This window comes from Lygodium microphyllum, chromosome 2, assembly GCF_053477565.2.
Source record: "Lygodium microphyllum isolate KBCC chromosome 2, Lygodium_microphyllum_v1.1.10, whole genome shotgun sequence".
In the NCBI taxonomy this organism is placed as follows: Eukaryota; Viridiplantae; Streptophyta; class Polypodiopsida; order Schizaeales; family Lygodiaceae; genus Lygodium; species Lygodium microphyllum.
Genome location: NC_141136.1, coordinates 133,180,914 through 133,198,337, shown reverse-complemented (window position 1 = coordinate 133,198,337; position 17,424 = coordinate 133,180,914).

Here is a 17,424-nt window from a genome sequence, read left to right as displayed (position 1 = left end):
TGTGGATTTGTGGGTTGATAGGAGAATCTACCCAATTAACCCCTTAAACAATAGACCTCTAACTTTCTCAGGAATCAAAAAATTGTTGAAGTATGTGTGCGAGGGTGAAAATGGGTTACTTGGTTATACTAGGCAATTCAATGATCAAGCATTCAAAGTATTTACAACTTGCCAAGAAACCATTAAAAATTGCCATGATGTGATAGCTGCACATCAACTTCATATACAATAGCTCATAGGACAAGTGGTACAACTGAATGACACTGTAATTCAACAAAATAATCAAATTATTTCAATGCAGGATACTATCCATGACATTGGTATCTCATATGAGGAGGCAAAGGCACAATTGGAAGACTTGAGAAAGATCAATAGCAAGCTAACACAGGAGCACAAACGAAAGAAGAAGCCAATCAATGAGTTAATTATGAATAGTGGCCAGTGGAAGCAACGTATCAAAGCATGTAAGGTAGCTCAGAAAGAGAACCTAGGTGAGGGTGAGGTTGGATCGTGTATTAGTAGATTGCTGAAGGCAAGTACACTGGAAAACACTTTGAGCAATCCTAAGTTTAAGGCTACGAAGGAAAAGGTGATTGAGTGCACATTAAAAGATGTGTCAAATGAGTTCTGAGCTGTGGATGCACAATCTATTTGTGAGAGGGCCAACATTAGCACAACGACTTACTCAAAGATATTCAAAGGTGTGAAGGTTGGGTTTGGTCATGTGCTAAAGAGAAATAGAATCATGCCTCTTCCTCAACCTTCAAAGTTAATAGAGGCCCAATGGCAACTTAATACAAAGGTTTTGGAGTTGATAGGAGATCCCATGCATGTTCAATTTGTGGAAACACTAAAGGTTGGGACCAAAAATGCATATGAGGTGCAGTTCACCGAACTCAATAATTACTATTTAGATTTGAACAAGGTGCAGTCGGCAATGGTAATGTACTACAATATGTCTGTTGAGGAATGTAATGGTGAATTGTAGTTTGTTATAAAATTAAATGAAAGTGAGGTTGTCAAAGGAGTAAAGCTTGAAAGAGTTAGTGTAACTCTGATGAATAGAGCTTTACAATTCGACAAGAACAACCCAAGGAACTTTAGTGTTCAATCTGAGCGCCATGTGTGGTGGCTTGCTGCATTTGAAGTTTGTAAGGAAACATTTGAGGTGTTGCAACTATTCTTTATGCATACAAGCATTCTAAGCATCATTGATTGTCAGGAACATGATCTCGATTGAAGGGTATGGTCAATTCTTGGTTGAATGGCATCTTGCAGGAGACTTGAAAACTTTAAAATGCATGTGTGGAATCTCCAATGGTGTAAATAAAAAGAATCCATGCCTATATTGCTTGACAGAGAGGGTGGATGGAAAGGACGGAAAGAAGAACTGATGAAAGGTGACAAGTGATGCACCAACCCACAATATAGAATATCCAACTTGGAAGCCCATCTTCAACATTCCCTTGGATTGTATTCACATTTGTTCATTGCATGCTTTTGTTTGAATCATGGAGAAACTTGTATATGGATACATTTTCTTTGCTTATAGGATGCAACCAAAAAAAGAAGCCATTGCAATGTGTAGGAATGTGGAGCGAGTGCTATCAGAAATTGGGCTACACAAGCATCAAGTGACGATTGGAAAAGATGTTCGTAGGCCGCAAGACTACATGGGTGAAAAAAGTTGCATTTTGCAGTTCCTGATCGAAGTAATGGAGGAAAAACAAGATTGGCTCCCTTACTTCGCAAGATGGTGTTTAACAATGAAGATAAGCAAGAATTTATCAATGTTGTGCATAACTCCTACGAAAACATAGTGGAAGCATGGGGCAAAGGCTCTATCACACATTAGATGGTGTGTACTAAGTTAATATTTTAAAATTTTATGAATTGTATAAACTATTGAGCATAGTTTTACTCATGTGTGATATGTGTCTTTGTAGCATATCCTAGAGGCACATGGGCCATACTTTGCAGAAAAGGGAAGCATTGTAATTTGGTCCACACAAGGGATGGAAAATTCACAGTGGAGGGATGAATGGTAGCAATCCAATGATCCAATTGCTATCTTGGTGGTATAGGATTATAGTAGCCGATGAAGCTAAACTCTCGGCTGCAGACATGATGGAATCACATCATGTCACTAAAAGAGTGCGTTATGAAGCCTCAAGTGCCAAAGAAAACCATGCAAAGTGGCTAGAAACAAGGCTTCGACAAGGCAGTAAATGGGTTCAAAAAGAGCTAAGATAGTAAGATGAACAATGTGAGTCAGTGTGAATACAATTCATAGTTTAAGAGATAAAGAGAGAGTGTGCATCTATGTGAATGAGTCTCACAGTTTAGGGTTATATAAAAGAGGGTTTCACTTTCTATCTTATTCATTGAGTTCTCACATCTCTTGTGTAGGAAAGATGGCTAGGCCTAAGGCAGTTGCAAATAAGCTTCCGCTCAGAGTCCCATATCGTGTTCAACCCCTTAGAGCATCTACTAGCTCAGATGCACCCCCTTCTCAACCCAATCCACCTTCCTCAAGTCGTCCTCACAAGGGTCCTCCTCAGCATCCCCACAAGAAACGCAAGTGGAAGCCAGGTACAGTGGCCTTGAGAGAAATTAGAAGGTATCAACGCTCTTTTGATCTCATCATTCTGAAGGCGAGCTTCTCGAGACTTGTTCACGAGATTGTGCAAGACCTCTATCGCACAGAAAGCAGGAGGTGGTTTTTGGTACAAGGTCAGGATAGACCCGATCGCTTCACAAAAGAATGTCTTCATGCTCTAGGGTGTGCTACAGAGGCCTTTTTAGTTGACTTGATGATTGATGCTCAACGTTGTGCAATACATGCGAAGCACATCACTGTAACTCCCAAGGACTTCCAACTTGTAAGAAATCTTCAAGCAGTGAAGGATGCATTCATTCCAATGGAATGAACACAGTTTGCAATGTTATCTTTTTTGGCGTAGTGTTATCCTCGTGCATTGGACATATGACTATGTCCCAGTGCAAAACTATTGTGTGCGCCCTTAAAATATGAATTAACATTTTACACTTGTCCTTCGCTCTCAACTTTGACTGTGCATCTTTGCTGTATTTTCAATTCTTACTTATAGTTTTTGTTAGCACTGTCAATTTCAATAGGAATAACATGAAAAAATTTGCCATTTCTTGTTGTAGACTTTACTCCTAATGCCTCTGTATAGTTTATGTGGTGTGAAGTTTCTAAGGGCCAGTAGTCACGAAGTTGATTTCTCAATTATCAATACATCCATAATTTTGGTGTGGGATAATTTTTAAAATACTAAATTGTATCAGAATATGACAAAGCTTCACACGTGCACTCGTTAGGTGGCCAAGAGCCCAATTTTTTTTTTGAAAAAAAAAGGCCTACAGACCCCTGGTCCGAAGTCTGGCATTTGGAGCCACTTTCCTGCCAATGCCAGACTTCGGATGAGGGATATGCATGCACTTTTTTTTCAAAAAAAAAAATTGGACTCTTGGCCACCCAACGAGTGCGCATGTGAAGTTTCGTCACATTTTGATACAAGGTTATGGATTTACGATCACACGATGGACCGTGCGTATGAAGCTCCATTAACCCATTTTTGGGGTTTAAATGGGTTAAAAGTTCATTCTTCTTCTCATTTTCACATCTTGATTTCTTTGCTTCCTCCATTTTCATATCCCCAACCTCTGTCTCTTCTTCGTCTTGCCCTCCTTGCATGGCACAGACCAAGCAAGCATGTCGCTGTTATGGGCCCAGGAAGACATCACACCAAGGCCTACCACCTGGAGCACAAGGTGGAGGCTCCTCAAGTGCAGCAACAGGTGCTCCCCGTAGAGCACAAGGACCACCACAAAAGAAGAGGAGATGGAAACCGGGCACTGTGGCTCTTCGAGAGATAAGGAGAATCCAATGTGGATACGAGCTTCTCATCCCAAAAAGTTCTTTTCATAAAGTTGTTCGAGAAGTCATGCAAGACTTGGAGCTGAAAGGGATGGGAAGATTTTGGGCACGAGTGTGGAATGGCCCACAAGCAGGAAGGTGGACTGCTGCAGCCATGGAGGCCCTACAAACCACTGTAGAGGGGTTTCTCATCGACTTGTTCGATGATACACAGCTTGCAATCATCCACGCAAAGCATGTTACAATCACAGACAAAGATATGAACTTTATCATTTGGCTTCCACACGGCAAGGGGAGCTCGCCATAGTTTACTAGATTAATGATGCAAGGTTTGTAATAGGTGTTACAGTACTATAACATCTTGGAAGCCCAAAAAATTTTGTACTCTGCCACATTGGAATATTTATTTATATATATATAATATCTCGTGTGATGTGTACTGAATTCAAATAATTGAGTAAAGTTATTTTGTTTTGTTTCTTGAAACGCATGACTCTTAATTTTTGTTTAACATACAAACACATCAAAAGTAGTAATATGTGTTGAATTATATTAATATATGTGGATGCGACATTCACGTACCACACATTATCATCACACTTACACAATCGCAAGTGCAGTACTACGCGTTGGATTATGTTAACGTATGCAAATGCGTCATTCACGTACCACACATTATCATCACACTTATACGAACCACACATTAGGAAAAGAAGAAGAGAAGAAGAAGAAGAAGAAGAAGAAGAAGAGGGAAAAAGAGAGAGAGAGAGAGAAGAGAAGAAGGGAAGGAGAAGAAGAAGAAGAGGGAGAGAAGAAGAAGAAGAAGAAGAAGAAGAAGAAGAAGACGAGGGAGAGAGAGAGTGAGAAAGAAGAAGAAGAGGGAAAGAGAGAGATGGAGACAGAGAGACAGAGAGAGAAAGAGGAAGAGAGATTATTTCCCTTCCCCTCCAAAGATGGTAGCCACATGCATCTTTTTCCCTCGTGGCTACAAACCTATACCTATCTTGCGAGATTATCCACCACTTGCAAATGCCCCCACTACTTTTTGAGCACAAGGTGTAGAAGACTTGCGGGACTTGCAAAGATTGGGGATGGCCCCCAAGAAGAAAATGACACGCACAGATGGAAACCCCACAACGAGAAATGAAGCCTTGGGTGAGGACATCATTGCCCATCCAATTGTAGTATTGATCATTAGTAATGTATTTCCAACGAGCAATGAAGCCTCGGGTGAGGACATCACTGCCCATTCAATTGTAGTATTGATCGTTAGTAATGTATTTCCAAATTAATGACTGCTCGCCTTGATTCACATGTGAGATGCATTAGACCCGCGGTAAGCCGCACGGGAAGGGATTATTGAAAAGGGTAAGTTTATCCCAACATTCGAAAGATGGAGTTTACAAAGTGCATGTATCTAGGGAAGTTGGTTGCACCTAAATGCTATGCGGCAAATCCATATGTAGCATGAGGGGCATACAAGGTTCCAAGGTATCGTTGACTCTTCTTTCCCGGAAATTAATAGATAAAGTATCGTACCACACTGGAAGTACGTTGAGCTTGCATGCTTGATAGATCACATGGTAAGTAATCTATCCTAGAGGAAAACCAGTCTTGAAACTCTAGTGCATAGTTAACACAAACAACGACCATAAGGGCTAGCACTTGGGTGCCTTGAGATTCGTGCAATAGCAACTATGTTTATTAATCATGTTTAGGGTTGGGCTAGATGCAACAACAACTCTAGGGCAAGCGAAGAGCTCAAGGATTAGGAAATCCTAAGTCAAAGGAAAGACCGATGCTTTTGTACTTGTTGGGAAGAAGACTGGGTTATTAATCAATGTAAGTGTTTAATAGAACTTATGTCTTATTCAATGTTTGAAATCTTAACATGTGCCTTAGTCGAAAGAAGGTGTGTTAAAGTAAAACTTACATAGAATTGCTCCTGATCCTAAGGGGGAAAGCAAATATGAGATGGAAGGTTATCTGACTATTCCTGCAATGTTGGAAAATGATATCATTATTTTGTTGATTGATTTAACATAATCTTAAATGTTTTCTACATTCAACGGATTTTGGAATGTGATTTGGATGATTATTCCAAGTCCTCGTGTTTGATGGTAAATGCATGGCAGGGGTCTGTGATGACAAGTCGCCATGGGAATAAAGGAATGTTTTCTTGAAAGATGATATTAGGCCGATTGCCTTGATTGTGCTTGATTCTTAATTGGTTTAATTAAGGAAGGACATTTTGCATGGGTGGATCATCTCCAAGGTCACACCGCGTTTCAACCCAAGAGGGCACTACTCGATTCATGGGCCGAAGGCCGAGTGGTGAAAAGGCCAACCATAGAAGTTGTGTCTCACTCCTAGGTCGCTTGGGGTTAGTGGAGCTCTCAAAACCCCTTGCCTAGTCTGGAACGGAGTTGAAGACTGCCGTGAGCCCAATGTCTGGGGCATTGGAAGATCCTATTCTGGGTAAAGGATAGAAATTACGATGCCATGTGATTTGGATCGAGTACTTCTGTTGGACAGAAGGGAATATATATAATTTCTCCTATATGGGCAGGAGACAAAGATTACCTTAAAGATAAGTTAGGAAAATTGCTTGTCAAAAGGACTGCTTGTTTTATTTTTGTGTCAATGCTTTAAATTATGCAAATGAACCTTGTTTCCTAAAAGGCCTAATTAAGAAAGTTGATTTTGACTGTCATACATAAATGTGATAGGACCTAATTAGAAAACTAAAGATATCAAGGGAAGCAGGTGGGCAGAACCCCTGATGTGCCTATCCTATGGTAGGGTAGTCCTAGAGAACTAGGGGGCTTCTCACAAGGTTTTACCGTCATTTGACCTTTAGGTATGGTTAAGTTAGAATCCGATTCATGCCATTTTAGGGGACTGGGATGGGACTATGCCCTACGAGCAGAGAGGTTAAGAGGCGCATCCCTCTCATTTCCCATTCTCTTTGAACTAAGTGCTGTATGTATTTGCTTTGGATTGGGTATCTCTGCGTAAAGTAGGATGTCAGAAACCCGACGCTAGAATGTTGTTAGAGACCTTGACTGCTAGGAACCTAGATTTCAGGTTGATCCTAGTGGGTTTGGCCGTGAACATTCCGTTGCGAGGTGGACTCGGGAAACCTTAGGTGAAAAACCCTAGAACATTCCATGGGAGTGCCGGACAGGGACACTTAGATTCATTTCTCGATGGACCACTAAAATGTGATTGGAGAGTTGACATGCAAGCACATTGCACACATGAAAATTATATAAACATGAGGCTCTTATGTGGATTGTATGTCAAGCCCCCTACCTCTTCTTCAAATTCTCCACATGCACTCAAGGACCATCAAGGGTAGGATATACTTACGGACCTTGACTTGCCTACATTTAGATGTGTCTCCCTAAATCACTTGCACCTTATCTCGCTACTTCTCATTCACTTTAGTGCCATTCGACCAATAATTGAAGCATGGTGGAAAGGCACTTCAGAAAGAAACCAATTTCTTCGATTCTCACAAGAAGTTGCGACCACTAGAGACCCTACCCTTCAAAATTACTTAGCTTGAATGCAATGGTTTGTCTAATATACTAATTGCATCTCCCCATTATCTTCTTCAAGTACCCTTTTTATTAGCAAACTCCATATTCGGGATTTTAGGAATTTCCCATCAATATGGGAAAACCAAATCAAAATGGATTTCATGAATTTTGGAAATTTCATTAATTTGGAACTTGGTACAATTAAACATATTACTGCTTATGGTTCTTTTCAAGAGATTGAAAAAAACTCAAAAAGGTGGTGTTAATAAACACCTTAGTTTTAATATCCTTGAAATATTCAAGGAAAATCTTTAGTCGATGGATTCTTATAGACTTTTTTTAGGCTTCAATACAACCTTTGGGGGAATTTTTTAGTGGCATCTGCCTAGATGAGTTGAAAGTATTTATTGATGAACTGGGGGTAGCCACTGTAAGGAAAAGGATGTTGATTATTTTAAGAAAGTGCTTTGAGCGCTGCAGACAATTTTGTATCGCTCTTAATCCACGGAAGTGTGTCTTTGGAGTGCCTTATGGGCTATTGCTAGGCCATATGGTCAGTTCAGTAGGGATCGCAAACTGACCCTGAAAAGATGAAGGCTATAGTCTCTATGAGTCAACCACGCACTCCGAAAGAGATACATAGCTTTCTGTCATCGATAGGGTACTATCGGAGGTTTATAAATGCCTTGGCAGAAAGGACGTTGCCATTAACGAACTTGTTATCCTTTAACTATCTATTTGAATGGAGCGACCCTTGTAAGGTAGCTTTCGAGGATGTAAAACACGAGCTAGTAAAAGCACCAGTTTTAAAAGCACCTAAAAGAGGCGAAGTATTTTATATATCAACCGATAGCTTTTGCTAGTCGAAAATTGGACATATCAGAAATTAACTACACCTATATGGAGAAATTGTGCCTTGCGATGGTCTTTGCGACTAAAAAATTCAGGCACTACATCCTCTATGAGAAGATAGTTTTCTATACGAAGGCGGAAGGGCTTGGATTGCTTATAAACAAGCTGCAGCCGCCTGATCGTCTGGCAAAGTGGTTAATCACTTTGTAGGAGTTCGATTATGAGATTAAGAGTAAGCCACCGAGGTTGCAGGGTATTGTGGAATAATGCCTTGTGGATTTCGGGGAGCTGAAAGAGACTTTGGCTGAAGGAACTGATCTTGAAGAAATGTTTAAAATTGATACAGCTTCTATCCCATCTTGGTATGCTGCTATTATGCATTATCTATCAACAGGAGAGACTGGAGCTGGTCTATCAAAATTTGAAAAGAGGAAAATCAAACAACAGGCTTTGAAGTTTTCCTTGATCGCAGGAACACTATATCGACAGGGTGTTGATGATATCTACCGTCGATGTGTGATGCCTAATGAGGTTCCTTTCATCTTGGAAGAGTGCCATGAGTAGATATCATCAACACCCTGTCAACACTCTTTGGGAGATGAGGATTCTCTCTTTGAACGTTTCACGACCATAGCCCACCTGGATAAACTGAAGTTGCAGAGCTTATTATATCAGGAGGTACCTAAACATCAGATGAAGCAGTTGCATGACCTTAAAGCAAAGAAGTATACCTTTAAAAAATGGCAATTAGTTCTGTACTACGATGCGCGTAGGGAGCTATTTCTTGGGAAGTTGAACCTAGATAGGATGGCCCCTACAAGATTGTTAGGATGGGGAAAAATAGATCTACGGCTCTACTACCTGATCTGCAGAGGGAGTAGAGTTTAAAAATAAGGTTAATCTTAATAAGATTAAACCTTATTATTTCTAAGTATGCTAATATGGAAAAAATGCATTGCAGGTCCATGCTGGGGTTGATTTGAGACCTGCAAAAGAGCTTAAAGTTGGTTGATGGGGCGGTTAATTCCTTATTTGGAGCACCCATATCTGGAGCAGAGGTACCATCAGCGAAAACTTATCTGGTGGAGCAAAGGATACAAAGTGATTGAGCAAGAGGACGGAACCTTTGTGTGGGAGATCAAAGTCTTCTGCCATCACTGCTTACGAATGTTGACAAGTATCCCTGTTGAGTTTAATGAAGAAGGTGGGATGGAGCAGTCAGTTCATCCTCTAAACATGCTAAATTTTGACTCTCATAAATATGAATAGAGGAGTTTGTGATGGCAAGCTGTGTAAACCCATTGTGGACGTACACATTATATTTTGATGGAGCGTCCAGGGACCCTAATAGAAAAGGGAGTGTTGGAATAGTAATCCGAGATCCCTGACCTAGAGTTACGATGAAGTTAGATGCTTATCTTGGGCTAGGATTCACTAATAATATGGCAAAGTATAAAGCCTTGATTATGGGACTGCATATTGCCAAACAAGGTGGTATTCGGAAGTTGTTAGTAAAAAGGGATTCCCAGTTGATTCTGAATCAGCTAGATGGGATATACACAGTGCGGAATCCCATCCTTTATATGTATCATTGAACTGCTATGACCCTGCTTGAGAGAGTGTCTTTTTAGCTGATTCCAAGGTATTGGAATCAGTTTGCAGATTCGTTGGCAAATCTTGCTTATGAAGAAGACCTTTTCTTCAATTGTGGTCCTAGTTTGGATATTGCTATCAACCATCGCATGTTATTAGAGCATGCAATATATGGCAGGCGATGGTTGATATGGGTGATGCAAAGAGTAGCCGAGATCGATCTATCGTTGTTATCATGGACCCATAGTTTGACTAGACAACATGTTATGCATACGTCTCTTGCTATATATGCAGGAGGGATGGGTCATAATCTTATGCATTTAGTTTAGGGCTGTGAGCCCTATTTTTCCTCCTTGGAAAGGAGCATATTATTGTATAATTGTACTATTTCGAGGAGGGATGTGTAGGTGCTATTCTGCTTTATTTCGTTAGGCCAAGAGGGCCAATTTTCCGAGGTTTGACATGTTTTCTTTCATTAGGCCAAGAGGGCCGATCAATTTTTTGTAGTGAAATGTTTTATTTCATTAGGCCAAGAGGGCGAGTTGTTTGTTTAGTACAGGTGCGGTTAATGGTTTCTTGTTTTAGTCCTGTGTTAGACAGGTTTACAGAAGAGCTTGGAAGGAGCCTTTGTCACGTGGAAGCTTCTCGTGGCCCTATCCAGGTGATATCTCTCCTTTTTGAGTACTGTTTTTATGTTGTATGTGTTTGTGTACTTGTAGGGGATTTTCTTTTCTTGTTGGGGACTGGCGTCCAAGGCATGAAGTCCCAGGGGTTAGGTTGGATATGTCTGAGGGAGGTCTGAGTAGTCATTGCCTCCTGTAAAGACATTGCCAAGCATCGAAAGACCTGTTTTAGAAGGCAGTTCTAGTGACCCTGTTTTGCTAGCCTGCTAGGTAGCCATTCTAGGAGTTCTTGTTAGTTGTGAGGCAGTTAGAGAAGCCTGCCAGAGGAAAAAATGATGATGATAGAGAAAACACAACCCTGAATATCTGAAAGAAAATAAATATATACAAAGGTGTGTAAAAAGGGGTTTAACCCCTATCAAAATTGAAAAGCAAAGAAAGGAAAATTTATAAGCAGTTGATCATCGCCTTGCGAAGGCCTAGTAGGTTCCTAGGGAGAGTCAGACTCGGGGCCGATGCCTTGTCTTCCTAGGAGTGGCGTTTTGCTGGAAAAGAAGAAAGTACGGAAGGTTGGAGCAAAAATAAAAGTGAGCATCAGAAAAGGATTAAGTGTCGCCTTACGAGGGCTTGGTAGGTTCTTGGGTACCGAGACAGGACCTGAGACCGATGCCCTATTCTCCTTGGGCCACTACTCCTCGTGGATTTCATGCCTTGGTTTTGTCAGGGGGTAGGGTGAGCATTGTGCTGTGTTTTAATATGTATCTATATTGTATCAGCTTGATGCTTCCTTTGGTTGTTTTGTGCAGATCTGTTGTGGGATTCGACGGGCTGAGTCGCTCTATCCCATGGTCGCCAATGAGAGCGGAGTTTTGAGCCCCGGATGTGCCTAAAATTTGCCAAAAATTCTAGAATTTAGGGAAAAAATATTTAACATTGAAGGCGGCGGTGGCAGCTAGGACGATTTTAAGCACCAAGTGAAAGACAACATTTAAAAGGCGCCCGAGCGACATTTGTGGATTTTTGATAATTTTTCAGACTGTCGTGCAGTTTTTCAGGAGTTGGAAGTCAATGCGGGATGTCAAGCCGGATGCCCAGGATTTTTTAGAGCTCGATTTGGATGCCGAATGGGAAAATGGCCAACAAACGATCAAGATGCGAAAAGGTGGATCAAAGTTTGGGCAAAAGGGGTTGTGACCTTTGGAGGCTTGGGACATTTTATGCCACATGAAAATGAAGATGAAAAATCGTGATGAAGGCGTGGAGATGGCGTGGTCTGTTGGCGCTGAAAAATGCACCCTCATGAATGAAGATCATGATAGCTGCCTGCAAACAACCCCTGCAACCGACATTGGCCCTTGATTTCTCTCTCTTTACTGGTCCTATCACCACCCTTTGCTCGTGGAATGGCTGTCTCGATGGGAAGAACCAGATCTAGTCTTTCTCTCTCCTCCCTCTCTCTCCTTTAAAGGGTTGTTCCTGCATGCAAGAGGAAATGAAGAACAGTGAAGGAAAGCTTGTGCGGTTGGAACCGGATTGCTTCCGTGTCGATGTGGACATGAAGATTACTGATTGTGAAGATGCTGGACATTGAATGTGGGCTGATACGTAGTTCCGCAGAAAAATCGAAATCCCGAAACATGAAACCTAAGCGGTATTTCAAAATTTTATGAAGAAAAATGAGTTTTTATGCTATTTGATTGATGAAACATTGTTCCCATGGGCTAAATATTCATTATGATGTTGTTTTCTATGATTTTTAACAGTTTATAATCCGAAAATCAGAAAATCATAAGTGATATGGCTGAAATTAATGTTATAAAACTCGAAAAACACGCATTTAAGGGGTAAAAATGGGGTTTTTGCAATATAAATGGGAGATATGAGACATAATGCCTACAAAACCTGAAATTTTGATGTCAAGGAACCTAAGGGCCACAACCCACAATCAATATTAATTTTTAGTTATTTTTTATTGAAGAAAATAGAGTAAAAATACCAAAAAATGGTGAAAAATGGGTTTTAAATGGGAGAAAATTAGGAAACGATAAAATGAAAATTCCAGAAAATTACATGTGTGTTTGTGTAGCATATAATGAAGGTAAAGCACGAGGTTGGCCTTGGTTTACCCTCGTTTCTATGTTTCCGTTCATGTTTATCGCTTTTCTTGTAAGGAAATACACATAAAACGACCCTTTCACCTATCAACGAATGCAAAACATTAAGCGGTAGGGTGAGAGGGGAGGTTCAGCATCAAAATATAAACTAAAATTTGGTTTATGTGCTGCATCATGCCTATAGGACGTTGTTTTAAAATAAAGGGAAAGGAAGCATGACCGTAAGGCTCGATGTCTTTTCTCTTTGCAATACATAAACGCTAGTATGGAAATTATGAAAAGATTACTTTCACATGATGCACAATGCTGATTTTCTTCTGTTTGTACACTAAATTGTTTCACATTATGCACTATGCATAGTTCATGCTATCAACGGAAAATCTCCAGGACTGCATAGCACTTGTTTTCTTAGAAATTTGACCCACGATTGAGAGTGTAAGGTTATCCCTTGATGTAGGATAGAGGGTCGGTTTCCTAAGGGACTGTTAAGTAAGGACACATGGTATATCTCTTGGATTCAAAATGAAGAGTGGAGTGTGTTCGTTTGTGTTACATGTTGAGCAGCGCATCAAAGGGCTAATCCCTGCAATGTTAGAGAGTTGCAGTGGGGCCACGGTGTTTCTACCGAGAGGTTGCCTCCCATGTATGTGATTATCATGGCATTTATTGCCAATGTGTATGGGTTCTCCCTCTGTGGAGTTTATAGAAAGAGAAATATTGGACTACAAAACTATAAACGCATAGATTAGGCTTTAGGACAGTTCGTCCTTTAGTAGCAGATAGACGCTCCTGGCCCGCGAGGCCGTGTGGGTGTGTTTTGTCTGTTATGAGCATGAGGTCCAGCTAGTGCCATAGCCAGTGCCGGCCCATTTGAGGTCCCATCACCAAGTCAAGCGAAGCAACCAAAGCCAGTACCACAAGTTTAGGATAGTCATCTTCACAATAGGAGAAAAGACTTCATCAAAGTCCATACCATACTCTTGCTTGAAATCCTTAGCAACCAATTTGGCTTTGTATGCCAACTTGGGGCATCCAAGAGTACTTTTCAACTTGTACATCCACTTGCATGGCAAAGCATGCTTCTCACTAGGAAAATGAACCAAATCCCATGTATGATTTTTTTGCAATGAGTCATACTCTGACTGCATGGCCCTCTCCTAAGAGTGATTATCACCTTTATGCATGACCTCATCATAAGTAAGAGGCTCATCAACATCTGTCACCATAACATAATCCATGGAGGGCACAAATATCTCAAGCTATCATCTAACTCTAGTACACTGCCTCAAAATAGGATGTGGGTATTGAGATATCGAGCTCCACTCGTGATATGCCAGGGTGACCGTTGTGCATTTATATCACCGACTTGTCAGTTTGCAGATGCGGTTGGTACACCGCCCATGAATAATAGCTAGATGATAGCTATCCTTATCTACTCTAGTTCGTGGCTCAGTTAGTATGCCACCTTAGTTAGTTGAGTTTGGTTTGAGACCCATATATAGGGTTCTTCTATTTCTATGTACTTGAGTTCTTTTTGGCTTACACAACTAAGAAGAGGAAAACTGTTTTCAGCCTCCACCCTTGTGTGTATTCCCCCATTGTGCAAGCAACAAAGCTATAAGTGAGACTCCTTCCTTCTCTCCCACAATCTTGACATGGTATCAGAGCCTTGTTCGTGGTAAGGAGCTCAAGAAAGCAAGCCAAGTTCGCGGTGTTCTGGTAAGAGGACCAGTGTTGCTTTCATTCTTCTATTTTGGGAGCAAGTCTCTGCAGGTAGCACAGCTAAAAAATGCAAGAGTGCATTGTCGCAGGTTGAGACGCCCTTCACGGTGCAGCAAGAGGGCAGTATATACTGCGGGAAAGGGCTTTGGCCCTTGGTGACCCTGGTTTTTTTATTTGAGGCCATTTCGGGGCCTGTTTTGGAGGCAGAAGTTTTCTGCATGCACTCAGGAAAAGGTTCAATTTTATGTTATGCAACCACTGTTCTACAAGTCGGTGAAAAGTTACTGTAGAAATTGCATCGTATGCATGTGCGCAGAGACATTGGGAATTATAGAATCATCCTTGTTTCTTGTTTATGCAAAATTGTCACTAGGAAGTGACTGTGTGGTCAAATACCACTTTCGCCAGTTTTGCAGATTTGCCCTTGTGAGGGTGAAGCTGTGTTTTTTGTAGTGACAGGATTTTTTTTGCAGTGTTCTATAATGGCGTCTGATTCTCTTTCACAGATTGTAACTGAAAAGCTTGACAAGAACAACTTCCAAGCATGGAAGTTTGGTTTGACGAATTTCCTTATGGGAAAAGGATATTGGGAATTTGTTGCAGGAAACGAAGAAGAACCAGTTCTTCCTAATGTTCCCAATCAACATCAAATGCAGGCATTTAAAGCATGGCATGAGAGAGCCAGGAAAGTTATGTACTGGTTATCTATCAGTATTTCAGACTCTATGATTGTGCATATTCAGGATGCAAGTATGCCAAAGGAGGCATGGGATACTTTGTCAAAAATATATAGCACAAATATGCAAGCCAGGAAAATGCAGCTCAAGCAAGAGTTGCATAATGTGCAAAGAGAAAGTATGAGTATCAATGACTACCACATGAAGGTGAAGAAGATTGCAGATGCACTTGCTTCCATTGGGTCGCCAGTGGAAAATGATGATTTAGTTTCTGTGACCTTGAATGGTCTAGGAAAGGATTATGCACAGTTTCGAACATCCATTTCCGTCCGTGAAAGATTTCCTGATTTTGAGGAGTTGATTGCTCTTCTAATTTCTAAGGAGTAGAGAAATGGTGGTGCATCTTCTTCAGGAGGAACTTCAAAAGAAGCTGTCTTCTACTCAAATGCTGGAAGAGGTAGAGGCAGAGGTAGAGGAGGCCGATCTAGAGGCCATGGTAGAAATCAGAATATGCAGCAAACTCAAGAAAACCAGTCCTATGGAGGAGGACATGGTAACTCTAGAGGTAGGGGGAGCCAAAGAGGTTGTGGTGGATGGCAAAGAGGCCAAAATGCAAACAATAATGTTGAATGCTACTACTGTGGTAAAATGGTTCATATGGCTAAAGACTGCTATAAAAAGCAGAATGACATCATGAATGGAAAATTGCAACAAGGGAATTATGCATCTTCTAGTAGACAGGGTGATGACAGAAATGAGCATTTGTTCATGGTGCAGCACATGAACAATTCTGTGACAAGTGCAGAAGAAAGCAACGATGTATGGTATGTTGACTTAGGTGCATCAAACCACATGACAGGTCATGTAGAATGGATGGAGGATGCAAGGAAAATGGAAAAACCAGGATTTGTGGAGACTGGTGATGATACTGCATATCCTATTGTGCAGATTGGAAAATTTCCTTTGTCTATGCAGGATGGGAAAAAGAAATACCTGTCTGATGTATTTCATGTCTCGAATATCACCAAGAATCTGGTTTCTGTTGGTCAAATGGTTGAGCAGGGCTTGCAGGTCAGATTTAATCCTCATGGATGCTTTGTTGAGGATATGAAAAATAAAGGTCCCTTGATAGAAAAACGAAAGAAGAAGGGCAGAATGTTTACATTGGATGCAGACATGCCTGAATTGAGTGCAGCAATGTTTGCACATGGGACCGGTGTAGTTGCAGATATTGATATCTGACATAAACGCATTGGTCATGTTAATGTACAACGACTTAAATCAATGCAAGCCCAAAATATTGTTGCAGGATTGCCTAAATTCAAGGTTGCAGAAATGCATAAGGTATGTGAAGCCTGTCAGTTTGGAAAACAGGCAAGGAAACCATTTCCTAGACATGTTCAAGAGAGTAAGAAGCCATTGGAATTAATCCACTCTGATGTGTGGACTACTAGAGCTGCATCTCTTGGAGGCTGTCATTATTTTGTCACTTTTATTGATGACTATAGCAGAAAAGTTTGGGTGTATTTTATGAAAAAGAAAAGTGAAGTTTTTGGGCATTTCGAAACTCTTAAAGCTATGGTTGAAAAAGAAACAGGCCTGCAAATAAAATGCCTAAGGTCAGATGGAGGGGGAGAGTACCTCTCAAATGAGTTTGCAAGGTTCCTGCAGGAGCATGGCATAAAGCAGCAATATTCATGCAGTCATACCCCACAACAAAATGGAATTGCAGAAAGGAAAAACAGGCATATTGGAGAGGTATCTCGTGCCATGCTCAATGAAAAAGACTTGCCAGATTTTTACTGGGCTGAAGCAGTTGCTACAGCAGTCTACATAATGAACAGAACTCCCACTGCAGCAATACATGGGATGACTCCAGAGGAGAGGTATACTGGTAGGAAACCAGATATTTCTCATTTGAAGATTTTTGGTTGCATTGCCTATGTTCATGTGCCAGATGAGTTGAGATCCAAGTTGGATCCAAAAGCTAAGAAGTGCATCTTTATTGGTTACTCTTTGCAGCAGAAAGGGTATAGATGCTATAACCCTTCTACTCGTAAGTTTACAGTGAGCAAAGATGTCATTTTTGATGAGATGAGTAGCTGGTATAAACCAGTAAATGTGATTGATAATGTAGATGCACAAAATGGTAATGCTGCATAGAATTCACAGCAGCAATCACAAGATATTAGTGGACCTGGAGTGTCCTCTAGCAGTGATTCACATTCTTTGCCATGGACAGGCAGATTGAGATAGGAGAATCTTCTCAAAGCAATGCAGATAGTGGTATGTAGGTATCACGAAAAGGAAAAGTGAAGGTAGATCGGCCCATGTTTGATGTGAATGCAGGTCACTCTTATGTGGATGGTGAATCCAATGGCTCAGAATAGAGCA